This window comes from Coptis chinensis, chromosome 2, assembly GCF_015680905.1.
Source record: "Coptis chinensis isolate HL-2020 chromosome 2, ASM1568090v1, whole genome shotgun sequence".
Lineage (NCBI taxonomy): Eukaryota > Viridiplantae > Streptophyta > Magnoliopsida > Ranunculales > Ranunculaceae > Coptis > Coptis chinensis.
The window spans coordinates 14,069,276-14,088,928 of record NC_141457.1 but is presented as its reverse complement, the minus strand read 5'-3'; the positions used below and the strand labels follow the sequence as shown (position 1 = coordinate 14,088,928).

The 19,653-nt window shown below is 36.6% G+C and overlaps 1 long non-coding RNA gene across 2 annotated transcripts; it reads left to right on the top strand.

Annotated features, from left to right (window-relative positions):
• The first annotated feature begins 1,934 nt into the window (after positions 1 to 1,934).
• Positions 1,935 to 19,573, top strand: LOC147515006 (uncharacterized). 2 transcript variants are annotated; one of them, XR_015213341.1, is made up of 4 exons: positions 1,935 to 2,086; positions 5,282 to 5,397; positions 13,907 to 14,166; positions 17,051 to 19,573. It is a non-coding gene; the product is annotated as an uncharacterized LOC147515006 (long non-coding RNA). The 2 variants fall into 2 exon arrangements; XR_015213340.1 differs by having other exon boundaries at positions 13,907 to 19,573.
• The last annotated feature ends 80 nt before the right edge of the window (positions 19,574 to 19,653 follow it).

Below are 19,653 nucleotides of genomic sequence, written 5' to 3'. Positions count from 1 at the left end.
ATAAAGTCATAAACCACGGTAGAAAGTGGAAAATTTATATACCACTGTTTAATTATGTTTAAGGTAGTGGGGATGTGAAGTACTCTCATGCTAAAAAAAAAACTAACCATGGTATATGGCCCAACTTATCCCACGGTTTTCATGTAACTGTGGTATATACTAGTAAACCAATGACCAAAGAAATTTCCGCCGTAGTATATAAGTATTTTCCACAGTTTTTGGAAGAACCGTGGTATAAACGTTCTTATTGACCGTGGTATATGTGTCATTCTGTAGTAGTGAGATGACACGCGTATGAGAAATAACCTAAAATTATAGATGTCCAAAATGAGACGAGGACCATCAAATAAGTTATGTGAATAAGTGATCTCGTGCTTAGCACAAGTGTTTAGTGGACATGTGCTAGGCACGTGGCTGACCGCCTCTAAGTATGACAGTTCTCCAAGTCGTTAGGAACTAATATAGACAGTTCCTGAATAGAAGGAAACTGAAGAGGGTGATCTCTTATGATAAGGAAGGAATCGTGATGACATATCTTAGGAGTTACCTTTTAGATATAATCTTCCCATATACGATGGGACATTATGATCAACAAGGAAACTTACCTCTCATAAGATATGGTCTAGATTCAAATTTCCAGAAGAGAATAGGAATCCTAATAGGAAGGTAGAGTCTGAGGATTGAAAGGAACTCACAAGCGGTAAGGACATCCTTAAACCTAGGACTCTCATAACTCTTCCTATAAGAACCAGAGGGATTCGCTCTTAGGAATTACGCAAAATAGGGTTTGATTCTCCTAAATCAAGAAAGAGATACGTAGCCAGCTGCCAGGTGGTTCAACTCTGAACTCACAATCATCTCATCCCTTCGCTACTCAATTAAAGCTTCTGGATCACAAGGCACAGAGGAAGATCAGGGGATACTCGAAAACTCCCCTACACTAGTTTCATCATGCTCAGACTAAGCATATTGATGTCCGTTATCACTTTGTACGGGATGTCGTTGGGATGGTGATGTAGCACTTGAGAAAGTGAACACCCATGACAACTCTGCTGATATGCTGATGAAAGTTGTCACCGAAATTAAGTTCCAACACTGTTTGAACTTGCTCCAAATTCTACATGTTTGAAAGAGCCCTTTGTAGGCATGGCCCTTCGGGGCAGTTGATGGCGAGTTCGGGGACTAGTGTTTTCTACTGAATGTGTTAAAACCTCACCGAAGTGCAGAATGTAGAGAAAAAGAAATTTTTTTTTAAATTTTTTATCAGCCCCTCTCTTCTCATGTCCTTGTCCAGCTGCATATCCATACACGGTATCAACCCTGCTGCTACCACCAGTCGGACCAGTTGCAGGCGCCTTCTCTAGCTTCCCCCATTTCCCATCTCCTTCTTCATGGTGTACGTGCTCATGTATACCAGCTGTAATTCAGATCAACTGGGCGGCCTTGTCCGTCAAGAGGCCAACCAAGTTCGTCACACCTGAGCTTGGGTATGCATATTCATCTCGTCGACCTGCCATTTTTCTCCTTAGAACAGCTATTGCGATAGATCAATAAAAATACAGAAAGTGAGAATGGTATAGAAAATTTTGAAATGCAGAAGAATCATGCAGAAATGTACAAGCGATGCATTTGCATGTGAACAGCGGAGAAGCCATGTCGAGCATTGAGTCTGGTTGTTAATTAGGCACCAATGTTACACGTGTTCCCGATGCTGACAAGTGGAATTATATTTGGGGTCAGGTATACGTTATGGATTTTACGGCTAGCATCTCTGCTTTGGGCCTTATTGGACCATGGACTGGATCCGAGGGTCACATTATAAAAATGCAAAAAGTACGGCCCTCGAACTTGAGTCTGGCGCCTTGGTCCACTCGGCCATCCTGACCTTGTTACACGAGTATCGGATTTATTAATTTATAAAAAAAAACCAGAGCATCAGCAATGGAAGCAATTTTCAACTTGAACAACCTCCCCAACTTGTTATAAAAAAACCGCTGGCTCTGTCATTATGAATATTGCCGAATTAGCTACATTCATGCAGCCTCGAGTTAGACTTTGATGCGACATTTATGCAAGAGTGACATTGGTAATTCTATTGTTGATTTTTATAGTTCTTTATTTACTACTACTACTAGTTCCCCTACTATACCTGCTGCTATTCTTTACATATCCCCTGTTGTTAGTGATATTGATAATGACACCCTTACTAGATCTGTCACCCTTGATGAGATTCATGATGCTTTTTTTGCTATGGAACCTTGTAAGACTCCTGGCCCTAATGGGTTTACCCCCTTATTCTACCAAAATAACTGACCTTTTTCTCAAAGGTGATTTATTTAAGGTTATATCTGATTTTTTTGAAAACAACCCTCTTTTCCAACCTCATACTAATATTACTTTAATCCCTAAATCAGGTTAAGAACTTTCGACCTATTAGTTTATGTAATATTATTTATAAGCTTATATCTAAAATCTTAGCTAATAGACTTAAACCTTTAATGCCCATTCTTTCTCCCCTTTTCAATCAGCTTTTGTTAAGAATTGACAAATTTCTGATAACACTATTATTCTTCAAGATATTCTTCACAAACTCAAGAAGAAATTTGGTGTGCAAGGTTGCATGGCTATTAAATTAGACATACATAAAGCATTTGATCAAATCGAATGGCCTTTCCTTTCCAAGATGTTACAGCAGTTTAGCTTTTGTCAAAAATAGATTGATTGGATTACTACTTGTATTACTACTACTTCCTTCTCTATTAATCTAAGTGACTCTCCTTATGGTAAAGTTTAATGCATATCTCCTTTTCTTTTTATATTATGTTCTGAATTCTTTTCTCCGCACATTACTGAGCTACAGTCTAATAATCTAGTTCATGGTATACGCATTGCTAGGAATTCTACTCCTATTACTCATCTTATGTTTGCAGATGATTGTTTTATTTTTACTAGAGCTAATATCTCTGAAGCTCATAATATTCTTACTTGCATGAGTAAGTATTGTATGCTATCTGATTAACAAATTAATTTTAACAAATTTCTCTTCTATTCAGTCAAAATGTTCATCACAGACACAAAAAACTCCTTTCTCGAATTCTTAAAATCCCTTTGTCTAACTCCAATAATATATACCTTGGTATTGAGTTCAACCCTAATAAACCTAACTATGTTAGCACTAACAAGATTCTTAAGAGTGCCTAGTCTAAGATTATCTCTCGGAAAAATAAGATCATCTCTTTTATGGGAAGAGGTACTTTAATTAAAAGTGTTACAACTTTTATTCCTTGTTGGTCTATCTCTAGTAGCCTGATAAGCACCCAAACGTGTATTTTAAACCCCTTAATAGTATTCTACTTAGGCCAATTATGTTTATAATAAATGAGAGTTAGTACTGTTTACGTGTTTTTGTACATTTTAGGACTTGAAGTTGATTAGGTGACTAAAAACACCACTTTTGCATAGAAAATGAGTCAAGATAATTGCTAAAGAAGTTCTACGTTTAAAGCCTAAGAATCACGAAGAAAAGACTTTTTCAAGTCCAGTCAAAGTCAATCTAAGTAGGAAAAGAGCTAAAAAGTCAATAGAACTTCAATAGGCTGTATCTTTAGACTCGGGCCTCGGAATTGGACCTACTTTATGTCAAAACGGCCGTCTTGGAATCAGGTTTCCAATGGACCTAGTCTTGCCCCAATCAGAGCTGTAAAGGTAGACAAAAAGGGCATCGAAGAAATTTCCAACAACTGTGACCACTTCAGACTTAACCTAATGGACTTTGGGCTCACTTTAGAGGCCCAAAGTCCGCCTTTTTGGCCCATGCACGAAAATGTAAACCTAACCCTCTTCTATATAAAGAGGGCTAAGGCAAAACTTAAGCTCTGCTCCTTACCTTTAGTTATAATACTCTCCATTATTAGTTTAGTTTTAATTAGGTTTACTTTCTTTAGTTTATAATAATTTAGTTTGTAGCCACCATTATTTCCCATCAATAAAAAGCTTTAGTTAAATTCAATTCAATTGTCTTTTCAATATGTCTTCTTATTATTGCTTTAGTGTAATGATTCCAATGATACAAGACTAAACCTCCATTAAAGGTATGAAGCCATGTGATGTGAGGATGATAGTTAGTAGTTTGGTTGTTGTTTAGAATAGAATTTAAAGTTCATTGTTGTGAGTGTTTAGAGATAAACATCATAATTATGAACTAGAGATTAGAAATCCCATCAAAGAGATTTGTGGGGGTGCTAATCTCTCATACTAGTTTAACAATGACTATAGAGATGTAGGTTGTTAACTAGGGATCAAAACAATCGCTTCGATGACTACACTAATAGCCAATCAAATCATATGGTGGATTAACCTTCTCTATATCTTTTATCATCTTATAAATCACTGTTTTAGTATATTTATTTACTGTTTTCATATCAAGAATTACTCTCTCATATTTGTTAATAGTTGTTTAGTCTAGATCGTTTTAAGTACGTGCAAGCAAGAGTAGATAACACGACTGCTCTTTTATATCAACATGTTTAGAGAGTATTATAATAACTTGATGAGAATGATTTTAGCATTATAAAACTACTGTTTTCACATCTACTTTTCTTCTCTTATCAAATGGCACCACTTGCCATCTAGTTCGTTTACATTACGCGTATTTAGATTAGAAACACTGTCTTTTACTATTCACAAAACACACACTGAAAACACTGTTCGTAATTTCTTTGAATTTTTCTGCTACTGTTCGAGAGCATACGAGCTGTTCAACCAACTCCCTGCCCTCTCGTGACCTAACCCTAAAAATTTAAAACCCTAGTTTTATATCACGAGCACGCGCACCTCAGTTTTGCGTTTACAGACCGCGACCCGCACCTTACTTAAACTCGCGCACCGCTCAATTTCCACTATTTCTAAGCGTGCACGCGCCCCAGGTTAATTACCGCATATTAATTTTTAATATTAATTGCAATATTATCTCACGAGTACAGTATAGTACTCGTATGCTATCAACTCCAAAATTTTAAAAATTATTTTTCTCATTCTGAACAGTGTCTAGAAAACTTAAAGAACTGGGGTTCTCTAATTAACGAGCATGCACGCATGGACAACCTTCCTCAATTCTTAGGTGGCCTGGCCGTTGGTTTTTTTCAAAAATACAAAAAAAATAATTAATATTAGTTAGTAAGCCCACCCACTACCCATTTCATAGGCCCAACACGAACCCATGGTAAAAAGCCTTAACCTAATTCTTAAAACTCTTGAACTAATAAGGTTAATCTTTTTACAGGACTTCACTATCCACACCGTGTATCCGGACCAGTACTCGTATAATTGTTCAAGTAACATAGACGTGCTTCAAGGCTGTTAAAGATGTTATTTATACGCATAGCAAGGATGATCCAGGTAACACCTCTAAACATCTTCGAATTTACTGTCAGAGGATTCTATTTCTAGTAATAATCAGACTATTTTTGCATGCTCGTTAGGACTTGTCTATTAGACTTAAAATTTGCATAAGATTAAGATCTGATACGCATAAACCTGCTATATTGGTTTATCGTAGACACAAAAATAATCGCCTATCTAGAAATTCATCAATCACCACACACACACATCACCTACACCCACCACAACTATATTTGTAACAATGGATGAAGAAATAGCAGAGAGGCCCCTCTCTGATTTCTATAAAGCTTTAAACAATGGACTTGAGTCCTGCATAATTCTTGCAAATACTATAGGAGATTTTTGAATCCCCCCCAATATATTTAATCTGCTATCTGTTTTCCATGGGTTAGACCATGAGAAGCCTTATCAACACTTATGTAGGATACAATAATTTCTTACTACATTTCATCATCCTAACGTAAGACCTGAACAAATAAAGCTCAGGGTGTTTCCTTTCACCTTAGATGACAAAGTGGCTGCTTGGCTAACAGCACAAAAGCCGAACTCTGTTGACACATGGGAAAAACTAGTAGAATTATTTATGGAACAATTTTACCCACCACAGAAGACTGATGAAATGCTATCACATATTCATTTCTTTCGCCAAAAGCCTCAAGAATCCTTTTCTGAGGCTTGGAATCAGTTTACTAATCTTCTAGTAAAATGTCCACATTATAATCTTGGTAAAGACACACTAGTTTGTGCCTTCTTCAAAAGCCTATCCCAACATCATAAAGAGACTTTAGATATCATGAACGGAGGTAATTTTCTAGGTAAAGGAACCACAGATGCTTATAACTTTCTAGATAATCAATCCAAGAAAAGTAACAACTGGGGAGTTAACAATTACTCCCGCTCCATCCCTTCTTCTTCTACAGCTAAGGCAGCCAGTATGTTTGAGGTTAAACCTGATCCTAAACTTAGAACTTTAATAGAATCCCTCACTCATAAAGTAGATGCCCTTTCTGTAATAAACAAGAAGTGAAACCCATTTTTGTCATGAATATAAACTCTCTTCACTATAATTTTTGTTTTAGTCTTGAGAATTCCGATCATTATTATCCTCTTGCCTATGAACTACCACCACCACAGCCAGAAGATGTCTGCGCTTTAATATACCTAACGCACCCTGGAGACAAAATCCTAATTTTAGTTGGCGTAATAATCACCATCAAGGAGCACCTCCAGGTTTTAATAATCAAAATGTTAGGCCCACCAATAACTATAATCAATATCAACCAAGGCAAGGACAAGGGCAAGGTAATTATAATAATAATAGAAGTTTAGTCCCGGTAAATAACAACTATCAAAATCCACCCATTAATAATCAACGTGAGATAGTTCCTGTTACACAACCCGCGGCAACTCAACCTTCCCAGCCTGATAGATTCGATGCATACATGCAAACTCATCAACAACAGATATTACTGGCAATCTAACACCCATCCAACATCTATCCCAAGATAAACCCAACAAAAAGGCGTGTTTCCAGGTCAACCTGTACCTAATCCAAAATCAACAAACACAGTTTTTGAATTAACCGGTAATCCTAGTAATAAAAATTTAATACAAGGAGAATTAAAGGTCGTAACTACTCTTCGTTCAGGGAAAGTGGTTGACAACAAAGTTATAATGCCTGAGGATTCCAAACAAACTAATAAAGATAAAGGAACCTTACTAGGTACCGTAGTTGAAACTGAAGATCCTACCACTGTAGAAGTACTAGTTAAACCTCAACCTAAAGGGAAACCGACAACAGTTAAAGAAAAGGGCAATACTCCTATTGACCCTTATGCTAACTATAGAGAAAAATCACAGTTTCCCCAGAGACTAGCTATGCTAAAGAAGGACGATAATTTTGACAAGATTAGGGAAGTTTTCAAAAATTTAACTATACTATCTTTCCTCGAAGCTATAAAACGTCTTCCAAAACACGCTAAGTGATTTGTGCACCACTAAGAGGAAAACGAACATACCTAAAGAAGCCTTCTTAACAAAATAGTTTCCCTCTTTAACTGAGCACAACAGAATCGTTAAGTACAAGTACTCTAGTCGTCCCACTGTATAATGCACCTTAGGCGATACTTTCACCACAACTGCTCTTCTAGATCTAGGGGCAAGTGTTAATTTACTCCCGTTTTACCTTTATAAACAACTAGGTATACATTATCTAAAACCAACTAAAATGACTTTGCAGTTAGTTGATCGTTCGATTAAGTATCCTAAGGGTGTATTTGAAAATATTCTTGTTAAAGTACAAGACTTATATTACCCAGCCGATTTTGTCATTCTAGACACAGAAGTCGCCCATGACTCTGTTCCTATCATCTTAGGGCATCCTTTCTTGGCAACTGTCAATGCCCTCATTAATTGCCGCGATAGTTCGATGTTCATTTCCTTTGAAAACCTTCCTATTGAGGTAAATGTTTTTAAGATGATGCAATAAACACCAGACACGACTTAGCATGATAGAGAGCCTCGCTCAAGATTACTTTAACAAAACTTTTCCAGATAATCAGATGCACCCATTTCTTTCCTTTGGCAGTACTGAGGATTCTTACATCCAAGAAGTACATGCCCCCTTAGAATCTACTCCTATCCATGATCAAGCTCCAGAGTTTGAAGAACTCATTCCTAAACAAATCTGCATTATAGAGGAAGAAGACCCTCTTAAATTCCTCATTCCCATTCCTCCTACCCCTGAGCTTAAACCTCTTCCCACTGAGTTAAAGTACATTAATCTTGATCCGGATGGCACTCATCTGATTATTATATCATTTTAGTTATCTGCTACCGAAGAGGCAAATTTTATTAGGGTTATTCGTGAACATCGTTCTGCGATTGGTTGGTCTTTATACGACATTAAGGGTATTGACCATAGCATATGCAAACATCCCATACATTTGGAGAATAATGTGAAAATCTCTCGTGAGCCATAACCTCGTTTGAACCCTGCCATGAATGAGGTAGTTAGAGAGAAAGTTTTGAGATTACTCGATGCTGGCATTATATACCCCATCTCAGATAGTGAATAGGTGAGCCCAGTGCATGCAGTCCCTAAGAAATTAGGTATTACAGTAATTCATAATGCCGATGGAGAGTTAGTTTACACCAAAATTCCTATAATGTGGCAGATTTGTATTGATTATAGGAAGCTTAATGCTATGACACGTAAGGATCACTTTCTTTTACCTTTTGTTGACCAAATGCTTGAACGTCTAGCTGGCCATGTTTACTATTGTTTTTTAGATGGCTACTCTGGCTATTTCCAGATAATTATTGACCCTGATGACCAAGAGAAGACTACATTCATATGTCCCTTTGGTATGTATGCTTATGAAAGAATACCTTTTGGCCTTTGTAATGCACCTAGTACTTTCCAGCGTTGTATGCTATATATTTTTAGTGACATGGTGGAGAAATTCATGGAAGTGTTTATGGATGATTTTTCCATTCATGGTCATTCTTTTGAAGATTGTCTTTCAAATCTTTCTAAAATTTTGAAATGGTGTCAAGAAAAGAACTTAGTCTTAAACTGGCCTGGGAAATTAAAATGTCATTTTATGGTCACTAAAGGCATAGTTTTAGGTCATATTGTTTCTAAAAATGGAATAGAAGTAGATAAAGCTAAAATAGATAAAATAGCATCTCTGCCTATACCACGAACTGTCCATGTGATATTTGGGCCTTCCTAGGCCATACAGGTTTCTACAGACGTTTCATAAAAGATTTTTCAAAAATAGCTAAGCTTTAACACAATTGCTTTTAAAGGATGTCATATTTTATTTTAATCATGACTGCAAACAGGCTTTTGAGACTTTAAAAGCCGCTTTAACCTCTACACCTATCATACAACCACCAGACTGGTCTAAACCTTTTGAACTTATGTGTGATGCTAGTGATTATGTCATTGGTGCTGTGCTAGGACAGAAGTTAGATAATAAATCCACAGTTATATTTTATGCTAGTAAAACCTTAAATGATGCTCAACGTAATTACACTACTACTGAAAAGGAATTTCTAGTCGTTGTTTATGCCTTAGAAAAGTTTCGTCCCTACTTGGTTGGGTCTACGACCATCATCTATACAGACCATGCTGCGCTTAGGTACCTTCTCGCGAAGAAGGATGCTAAGCAGAGATGGATCCATTGGATTTTTCTCCTAACTGAATTTACCTTAGAAATTAAGGATAAAAAAGGAGCTAAAAATATAGTTGCAGATGACTTATCTAGGTTAACTAATGAGGATGACAGGGATTCCGAATAGATATCTGACTCTTTTCTGGATGAGCATCTTTATTCAATTTTTTCTGCACCTTGGTATGTAGACATTGTTAATTTCTTAGTGTCTGAGATCATTCCTGAGATATGGACTAGGAATTAACACAAGAGATTTTTTGCCAAAGTTAATTTTTACTATTGGGATGAACCCTACCTTTTTAAGTATTGTGCAAATCAGATAATTTGTCGTTGCATTCCCCAGTGGGAGCACAATAAAGTCTTATCCTTCTACCATGAACAATCATACGGGGGTCATTTTAGTGGAAAGAAAACTGCTGCCAAAGTTCTTTAATACGGTTTTTATTGGCCGACCTTGTTTCAAGATGCCCATGCACACTGCAAAGCGTGTATTAGATGTCAACAACTTGGTCATATTACTCAACGTAATATGATGCCCTTAAATCTCATTCTTATAGTGGAGATTTTTGGTGTTTGGGGTATTGATTTTATAAGTCCGTTTTTTGTTTCGCATAGTTTCATTTATATTCTTGTAGTTGTAGACTATATTTCTAAATGGATTGAAGTCATGGCTTGTCGTAGTAATGACCATAAAACTATAGTATTGTTTATGAAGGAGTATATATTCTCACGTTTCAGCATACCTAAGGCCATCATTATTGATGGAGGAAAACATTTTTGTAATAGAGTTATTGAAGCTTTAGTCAAGAAATATAGAGTTACCCATAAGGTGGCGACTCCGTATCATCCTCAAACTAGTGATCAAGTAGAGGTGTCCAATAGAGAAATAATTTTTTTTTAGAAATGACAGTTAATCCTGATAGAAAAGACTGGTCTAGAAGCCTAACAGATGTTTTATGAGCATATAGAACAACTTTTAAAACACCTATAGGTATGTCACCCTATCACTTAGTTTTTGGTAAACCTTGTCACTTGCCTGTTGAGTTGGAATATCGTGCCATGTGGGCTATTAAAAGTCTTAATTTCAACATTAATGCCGCTGGTGTCAAGCGCAAATTACAATTAAATGAGCTTGAAGAAATCTATAGCGATTCTTACGATTTAGCGAAGGATTATAAAGCTAACATGAAACGTATTCATGATAAACATATTTTGCTTAAAGAGTTTGATCTTGGTCAAAAAGTTTTATTATATAACTCACGTTTACATATTTTTCCTGGTAAATTAGAAACACGTTGGTCTTGACGTTTTATAGTTATTAATGTCATCCCTCACGGGGCAATCACTTTGGTAAATCCCAAGGACAATAGTACCTTTCAAGTAAATAACCAACACTTAAAACATTTCCACGAATTATGTTCGCCTGCTGTAGAAGAAACCCTTCTAAAAGACCCTGTTTATGAGGACTGACCCTCTATGCTTTGTGTACTTCCTATATTTATTCTATATTTTGGGAGTACTCTATTAAAGTAACTGGACCCTCCTTTCGAAGTGTGTGGTTGTAAGTTCCGGATCCTTAGTCCACGATCATATAATTCACGCATTCCTTTCTTGCACTTTTTCTCGTTTCTTTTGAGTAGTGTTTCTCTATTGAGTGATTTATATTTTTATTTGCTTTGTTTGTTTTCTGCTTTTCAAAAATCCTTTTCATAAAATTTAGAAAATATAAAACCCATAAATATTAGATATATTAAAAAGTCTAGGGTATCTGACTTTAAAAGACCTTCTTTTTCACCACAACAAAAAATTTCATTCTATTTCAAAATTTTGTTTGGGGGTGGGTAATCACCTCACCTTGTTCTCTCAATTTCTTATCTTTGTTTATGCTGCCCTTTAGTCATGTAGATTCGTGTGACGCAATCTAGTCTTCTATATTTTTCTTCGCCCTCATAACTTATGCCATTTACGCATATCGAGACATTTTTCCACCATTTTATATGTCACCCATGGTTAGATTGGAGTTTTTCCTAGATCATTAGATAAAATTCTTCATGCTGATTATTTTCATAGCTCATTCGCAAAAATCGAACCGCTTACGAATCATAAATCTTAATTTTAAGTTTTACGAAGCAGCAGGACATGATGGATATTTTAGAAAAGATTTGGACTTGGGCCAAAATTCATTTATCCACCCAACCCACGATATTTACACCCCACCGACCATACCATTTAAACTTGCACACCAGCCCATTCACTTCATCTTCTCAAACAAAATTCAATCTGACCTAAATCGATCCCAGCGTGCACCGCGCCTATCAGAAACTAAATCCAAGCGCGCCACACACCCTTATCGAAATAGACCTTCTCCAACTTTTTACAACACCTTTCCCCCCATCATCCCCTACTTATACCCCTACCCGTATTCAAATTTTAACCATACAATGGCCAGACCAACAAAAATCATGCCGGAATTCGCATTTAACGCGGAGATATTCCAACCATTTTACGGTACTGAGATGCGTGCTAGAGGGTAGGATAGAATGTGGTACTCTACTGAGGAGTACTACCATGAGGATTTGGTGTTGCGTTTTTATCAGAATAAGAGGATACTTCTTTCAAGGAGGATGTTTGTGGATTTAGACGGAGTTCAGTGGGATGTGACGCACGATTTGCTTGCATCCATCACTGCGATACCCACTAAACAAGCCACCCTGACCTTACAAAGATGCCAGTTTGACGGTATGCATCAGTTGATGCTAGAGACGATGCTTGAAGGTCGTTACAACGATCGTTTTCACTGTGCCAAGCAGTAGTCGTTGAGGATTAACCACCTGGCTGTGATGCAGTGGCTTGGCAAGAACACCTGTAGCACCTCGAAGCTAAGTGACATCAGCTTGTCATTTCTACACGTCCTTTGGGTTTTGTAGAACAAGAGGTATGGTTTTTTCCTCATTGATTTTCTGCGTGAAGAGCTTATGGATGTAGGCCTGACCATTGCACCCCTACTTGTTTTAGTTACTAAGATTATGTCTTGGGGTTGCGTGCCTGAGTCACCTAGGACTCATATTAAGCTTCACTCAAACACAAAGGCATATAGTGACTGTGTTCAAAGGGATTGGACATTGCCTGAAGAGAGAGCTGATGGTATAGATCAGGATGAGGATGAGGATGATATCATGTTTGTTTTGCTGAGAATGTTATAGATCGTGCTATTTCTGATTTTGCACGTTTTTCACTACTCCATAGCGGGATGCGTATGCTTCATGATCATCAGCGAACCTTATCTACGCTCTGTGAATCGATACAGAAGCGCCATGGTTTCATTCAACATGTTCACTGCAGCATAGAGTAGAACATTTAAACTATAGCTGATAACCACGCTGACATGCTTAATTCTATAGAGAATAGGGAAGAGGCACAGGCAGCTTTTCAGGCCGAGGTCTTAAGACATTTGTCCCATTCAAGAGGTTCGCCTTCTTCTTCTGACTCTAGACGTGAGCGTCGTCGTCGTCGCCATTCTGATGGTTTTGGACCATCTTCTTCCCAAGGATAGCTTATTTCTTTTTGATTTGTTGTGATGCATTTGATTTAGATTTATTTCTGTTTTGTAATAACTATTTAATTTTGTACTTGTTTCAATTTGAGTACCTTCGTTAATTATTTGTTTATTACATTCTGTAGTTAAGTAGTTACTATATTTTGTTTATGTGATTATTTATCTATGCACATATTGCTAAATTTAATGCCTGATTAATCACATATTCTTTACCATATAGTTTTTCTGTTGATATTCAGCATGTTTAGGTAATTTAATTGATCAATGTCATGAACCCCCTCTCAAATTGTTTGGGGGTGATACCCTATATTTTAATATATGTGCACGTATGAAATTGAATGCCTTAAATCACATTTATATAAGTTTTGGGCCAAAATATAAGAACCCTTGGGCCTTGTTTAATTTAATTGGAATCCACAATGTAATTAGGTACCTAATATTTCGAGGAATTTCAAAGTTTCGTAGAATTTCAGAAGCTAATTTAATAGAGAAACCCATTTTATGCAACCCATGGGCTTTGTTTTATTCAATTGGCCCTAAATTTCATAGAATATCAAACTTTCAAAGAATTTCGGAATATAATCATATATATAAACTCCAAAAACTGAAATAGAATTCATGTGCAGGAAACTATTCTAAAAATATGTTTTTTCACATTTTTTTATTTAGCAACCATCCGGCCTTAGACTTAGCAACCAAACACTATAAAAACAATCTCTAAGCATATAGTTTCATAACTGAAAACCTTAAACACATTGCTGCATCTCAGAGCGAGCACACGCCTTACACAAGAGCAAACTTAGCGCGCCCCGCGCTCGTATAAAGTTGGTATCAGCATTCTTATTCATGCCTCGCGCCTTCAGAAGGTATATCTCAGGGGCGCACACACGCCATACACAAGAGCAAACTTAGCGCGCCCCACGCTCATATAAAGTTGGTATCAACATTCTTATTCATGCCCCGCTCCTTCAGAAGGTATATCTCAAGCGCGCGCGCCCCCACCGCAAGCTTCCAGGCTCGGATTTCCAGGTTTTTCTTCTAACACTTCGAGTACTTCAATTCATTACTTGTTTACTATGTCTACTCCAAAAATTATACAGGAATAGTCTTTTGAAGACCTATTTCTCAATGATAAGTACGGTGCATACTTTGATAATATGGTAATGGAGCACCATTGGGAGACTGTACTGGTAAGACCTGATCAAAATTATTCTCTTACCCTTACTAAATATTTTTATGAGCATGTTGAATTCTACACACGCTCCCAAGGAGAAGACGGACTCATAGTGACGTTAGATGACAAACCTTGTTTACTGACTAAGTACTTAATTGTATGTGCCTTAGAAATTCCAACCCCTGCCCCCACATACCTAGATTAATTATATAGATGATAATGATAACCATTATGATTGGGTAAACTTCCACGAGACCTATGGTGTCGGTATATTCCAAGTAGAACACCAAGGCCAACTTAATGTATCCTTAGGAAGTATGGCCCTCAATACGGGCCTTGCTATGCTTTTCCTTAAGCTTAATGTCCTAGGAGATTGGCACTTTAAATCTATGGATTCCCACGCATGCAATGCCGTCTTTGCTTTAGCAGAAGGGTGTTGGTATTATGATATATCCATAACCATAGTGGCTAGTCTTGCAAAAGCACAGACTGTAAGGCATCAGTACCTTCTTATGCCAGTCACAGTCACACGCATAATGACCTTCTTTTTCTCGAAATTCTGTACACATTTCACCGATTAGGTCAAGGTTGATACAATGCACACGACCAATGCGATAGTCCATTATTTACGAGTTATGGTTTGGCCTGGCTGGCGCCTACAACCTCACTTAGTAGCCCCATATACCCCGTCTGACCAAATTGCAGTAAATAAGTTGGCTAGGGTAGATGAAAATAGGATGAAGGCTTGGAAAGTAGTCATAGATATGCAAGACTTAAAGGAGCTTCATTTCACAAGTGTGGAGCAAGGTGAGGCTAATGCCTGATTACCTCAACTATATATGGTAATATTTATAATTTCCTGTTAGTGCCCGCTTATGTCCCAAGCGATTTTTAATTCATGTTATCTCCATAATGGATGGAATTCATATAGGAGTTGCGTCTGCATTTTATTCTCTATATTGGTATCGTTTAACTTTCTTTTACAGGTGCTCCCATTTCCAAGCACGTTTCTATAGTACTCTCTATCATTTATTTTCATTCCATACTTTGGGGACAAAACATGATTCTGTTTGGGGGTGGTATAGAAACACGCTGTAAATATTTAAGCATATATTAGGTTATATATTACTTATTATTTGTCGTATAAAAAGTAAAAAAACATAAAAATAGTTTATATTTCCTTTTCCATGATGATATTAGTCTAGAAATCTCAAGTAGCAATAGAATTAAGCGTAGTCCTTAAAAACTTAGGTTAATACGTAAGTTATAGTCATTGCATCTTTTCATTAACATCTTGCATGAGCATGTATGAGTGTACTTGGCAGTATTTTTCTGAGACCTAGGTTAGACTACTTAATTTTACATATCATGTGAGATTCTAGCCTAAAAGCCTCATATGAGTGAGTATCTGAGTGATGACACAAAGGAGACATATAATATGAGTAGAGAAATCACACATCCACTTGCTTGATCACCATACCATATCCTAAGCGAGAATTTAGGTCATCTTTGGATCGATATAGCTAAAAATTTATACCTATAAATAATTATCCGACCGCTAGTCGCCCCACTGAGCTTTTCATTAGCCTTTTCGCAACCACAAATCATTTACCCATCTTTTAAACTAATAAAAATAAAAATAAGCCTACCCATCTTTGAATGAATCTGAGAATACGGTGAGTAAAGAGAATAAAGAGAAAGACCCATGGAAAACCAAAATTAGTTAGTTGCTTCAGGAAAGAAAAAGAAAAGAAGTTTACATCCAAAGAAAAGAAAATAAAATAAAACAAAAACAAAAATAAAAATAAAGCAAAAACAAAAACTCAAAAAATAGAATAAAAAGAGTCAAAAAGCCTAAATAAAAAATCTAATGATGGAAACTAAGTATAGAAACAAAGTAAGAACAAGGTTTTCTCTAGTTACATGTAATTGAAGACCCCTGTTATCTCATACTTGTTTATTTGAATATTCATTCCGTTTCTTCTTAAACCATCACCTCAGCCCCATATCACCTAATAAAGACCTCTAGCTCAATTAGGATTAATTTGGTGTGATAGTAAGTGTAGATGTGATTGATTGACCTCGGCTCCTTTGGACGTCATTAAGATTGTGAGGAAATGTGTGCCCACTACATACTAGAGTGAGCTAACTTGAGTGGAAAAATTGGAGTATTTTTGTCTTGACAAATTGTGGATACCTACTTAAGGACGCTATTCCAAAAGTTTTAGAAACAGACCTGCCATTGCATTTCATAACATAGTTCATAGCATGTGTGTGTATCTTTAGATGATTTGATTATTATGTGTATATTATCTTAGGTTTCAAAAGCATTGTCCTTATCATATTGTTATTGAGATGTATAGATATCTGAGATTAATTAGAATTTTTTTTTTAATCTCTTAGTTGTTGTAGTATAAATGAAGTTTGTGAGTATCTTCTCTGGAAAACTCTCATGAGGCTATAACTCGTCTACTAGGGAATTCTTAGTGGTTTAAGGCCTTATTACATATGGTTAATGCAATCGCACTCTGCGAAACGAGATTAGTTAGGACCATATTTTTTGCTACTTATCTGTTTTTATTTCTCATATTTGCTTGAGGACAAGCAAAATGCTGTTTGGGGGTGGTGTGATAAGCACCCAAAAGTGTATTTTAAACCCCTTAATAGTATTCTACTTAGACCAATTATATTTATAATAAATAAGAGTTAGTATTATTTACGTGTTTTTGTGCATTTCAGGATTTGAAGTTGATTAGATAACTAAAAGCACCACTTTTGCATGGAAAACGAATCAAGATGATTGCTGAGGAAGTTCTACGTTTAAAGCCTAAGAATCATGAAGAAAAGCCTTTTTCAAGCCCAGTCAAAGCTGAAAAGTCAAAGTCAATCCGGGTAGAAAAAAAAACATAAAAGTCAACATAACTTCAACAGGTTGTATCTTTGGACTCGGGCCTCGGAATTGGGTGAACTTTATGTCAAAACGACCGGCTCGGAATCAAATTTTCAATGGACCTAGCCTTGCCCCCCATTCAAAGCTGTAAAAGTGCATGGAAGTAATTTCCAGCAACTGTAACCTGTTTAGATCTAGACTTAACCTAATGGCCTTTAGGCTCACTTTAGAGGCCCAAAATCCCCCTTTTTGGCCCATGCACGAAAATATAAACGTAACCCTCCCCTATATAAAGAGGGCTAAGGCAAAACTTAAGCTCTCCTCCTTACCTTTAGTTATAATATTTTCCATTATTAGTTTAGTTTTAATTAGGTTTACTTTCTTTAGTTTAGAATAATTTAGTTTGTAGCCACCATTATTTCCCATCAATAAAAAGTTTTAGTTAAATTCAATTCAATTGTCTTTTCAATTATGTCTTCTTATTATTGCTTTAGTGTAATGATTCCAATGATACAAGGTTAAACTTCCATTAGAGGAGGTTTATGAAGCCATGTGAAGATGATTAACCATTAGTTTAGTAATGTTTTGCATAAGAACGTCAAGTTTTTCGTTGTGAGTGTCTAGAGATAGAGCTTATAACGGAGAACTAGAGTTTAGAGCCACCACCAAAGAGATTTATGGTAGAGCTAAATTCTCATGCTAGTGAAACCTCGATCCGAGAAGACTTGGTCTTCACTAGGGATTAAAACAAGCGATTCGATACTAACTAATAGTCAATCGAATCGCATGGTGGATTAAACCCCTTCTGATATCTTCATTCATCATTTAAATTCACTGTTTTCATCCTTAAATCTACTGTTTTGACTCTTACTAGTAAAGCATATCTCTAATCTAGACTTGCATTCAAGTAGTGTATGACTAGGGTGGTACGAACACGACTACTCCTCCCTCTATTACATGATTTAGAGAGTTTCATATCTTTATAATCTACTGTTTTCCACTCTTCTCATTACTATTTCTAGTATTTACCAAAAGACCATTAATTATCATGGCCTCAATGTTAATATATGTGAAGACAATTGGGTTCCTACTCTTCATTATAAAAAACCTGTTGGGCCTCGACCTGCCCATGATAACCTCTCCTATGTGTCTGAGCTTATTGACCATGACTGTCTTTCTTGGAATGTTGCTAAACTTGATTTGCTTTTTCTACCTGATGTTAAAGCTGAGATCTTAAAGATTAAGATCCATGGTAACTCTGCTCAACAACTTTTTTGGTCTCTTGAAAAGAATGGTATTTTTAGTGTAAAGTCTGCATATAAATGGTTTCTTTCAAATGCTATCTCATTTGTCAATCCTATTGATAATCCTCTTGGTTATTTGAAACGTGCTTGGACCTTAATTTGGCATATTCATTCACCTCTACGTATTAAAACTTTTTTGTGGAAAACTATGCCACAGATTTTACCTACTAGGAAAATACTTTTTGATAGACATAGTTGTCCGTCTAATGCATACCCTAGGTGTAATCTTTGTGTGGAAACTATTGAGCATGTTTTATTTACTTGTCCTCATATTATTAAAGTTTGGTTTGGTTCCCCTTTATCCATATGTTTTAATTCTTTGAATGCTCATATGTGTGTGAAAGATATTATTCATCTAATTATTAGTAATTGTGTGACTAAGGATGATACTCTTGCTTCCCTCACCATGTTTGCCAATGTTGCATATTTCATTTGGCTTGATCGGAACAATCTCACTTTTGATCCCACTTATTCCCTTTTAGACTTTTCACATATTCTACAGCAAGCTCTGAAATCCATAATCCCTGCTAAGCCTCCTCCTCCCATCAAATACTTAATACCTCAATCACTTGTGAAGGATCTCTTCTTGTTATGCTCTGATGGTGGCTACGACCATACTAGTGCTACTGCTGGTCTTGGCTTTACTATTAATCCTTGGTACAACAAAATCATTTTTTGCATGAAGCAGACCCTTCAATGCCAGTTCAGCCGAAGAAGCCGAACTGCTCACCCTAAAGCAAGGGCTTGATCAGGTTCTGCTCATGGGTGTTTCAAAGTTGATCGTTTGTTCAGACCGTAACTTGGTGAATGCTGTCAATGGTGTCAACTTTGATCTTCCCTGGTGTCTTCAGAGTCTTTTGCAAGAGACTATATCTCTTAAACAGTCCTTAGAGTTTGTAAAGGTTGTTTTTGGTCCTAGGCAGCTTCTCCAACCGGCACATCTTCTGACTGAAGAAGCAAAAATTAATCTGTAATCGGGTTGTAATAACTTAGTGCCTTCTTTTGTCCAAGTTTGTTTTAATCGAGTACAGACTGAGTTGTATTCTCTGTTTGCTTTATATTAATGAAAGTCCCTATGTTTCTTTTTAAAAAAAACATTTGAGGACACAAATTATGGGCACTATTAACCTTGTCTAAGTCCAGTTCTA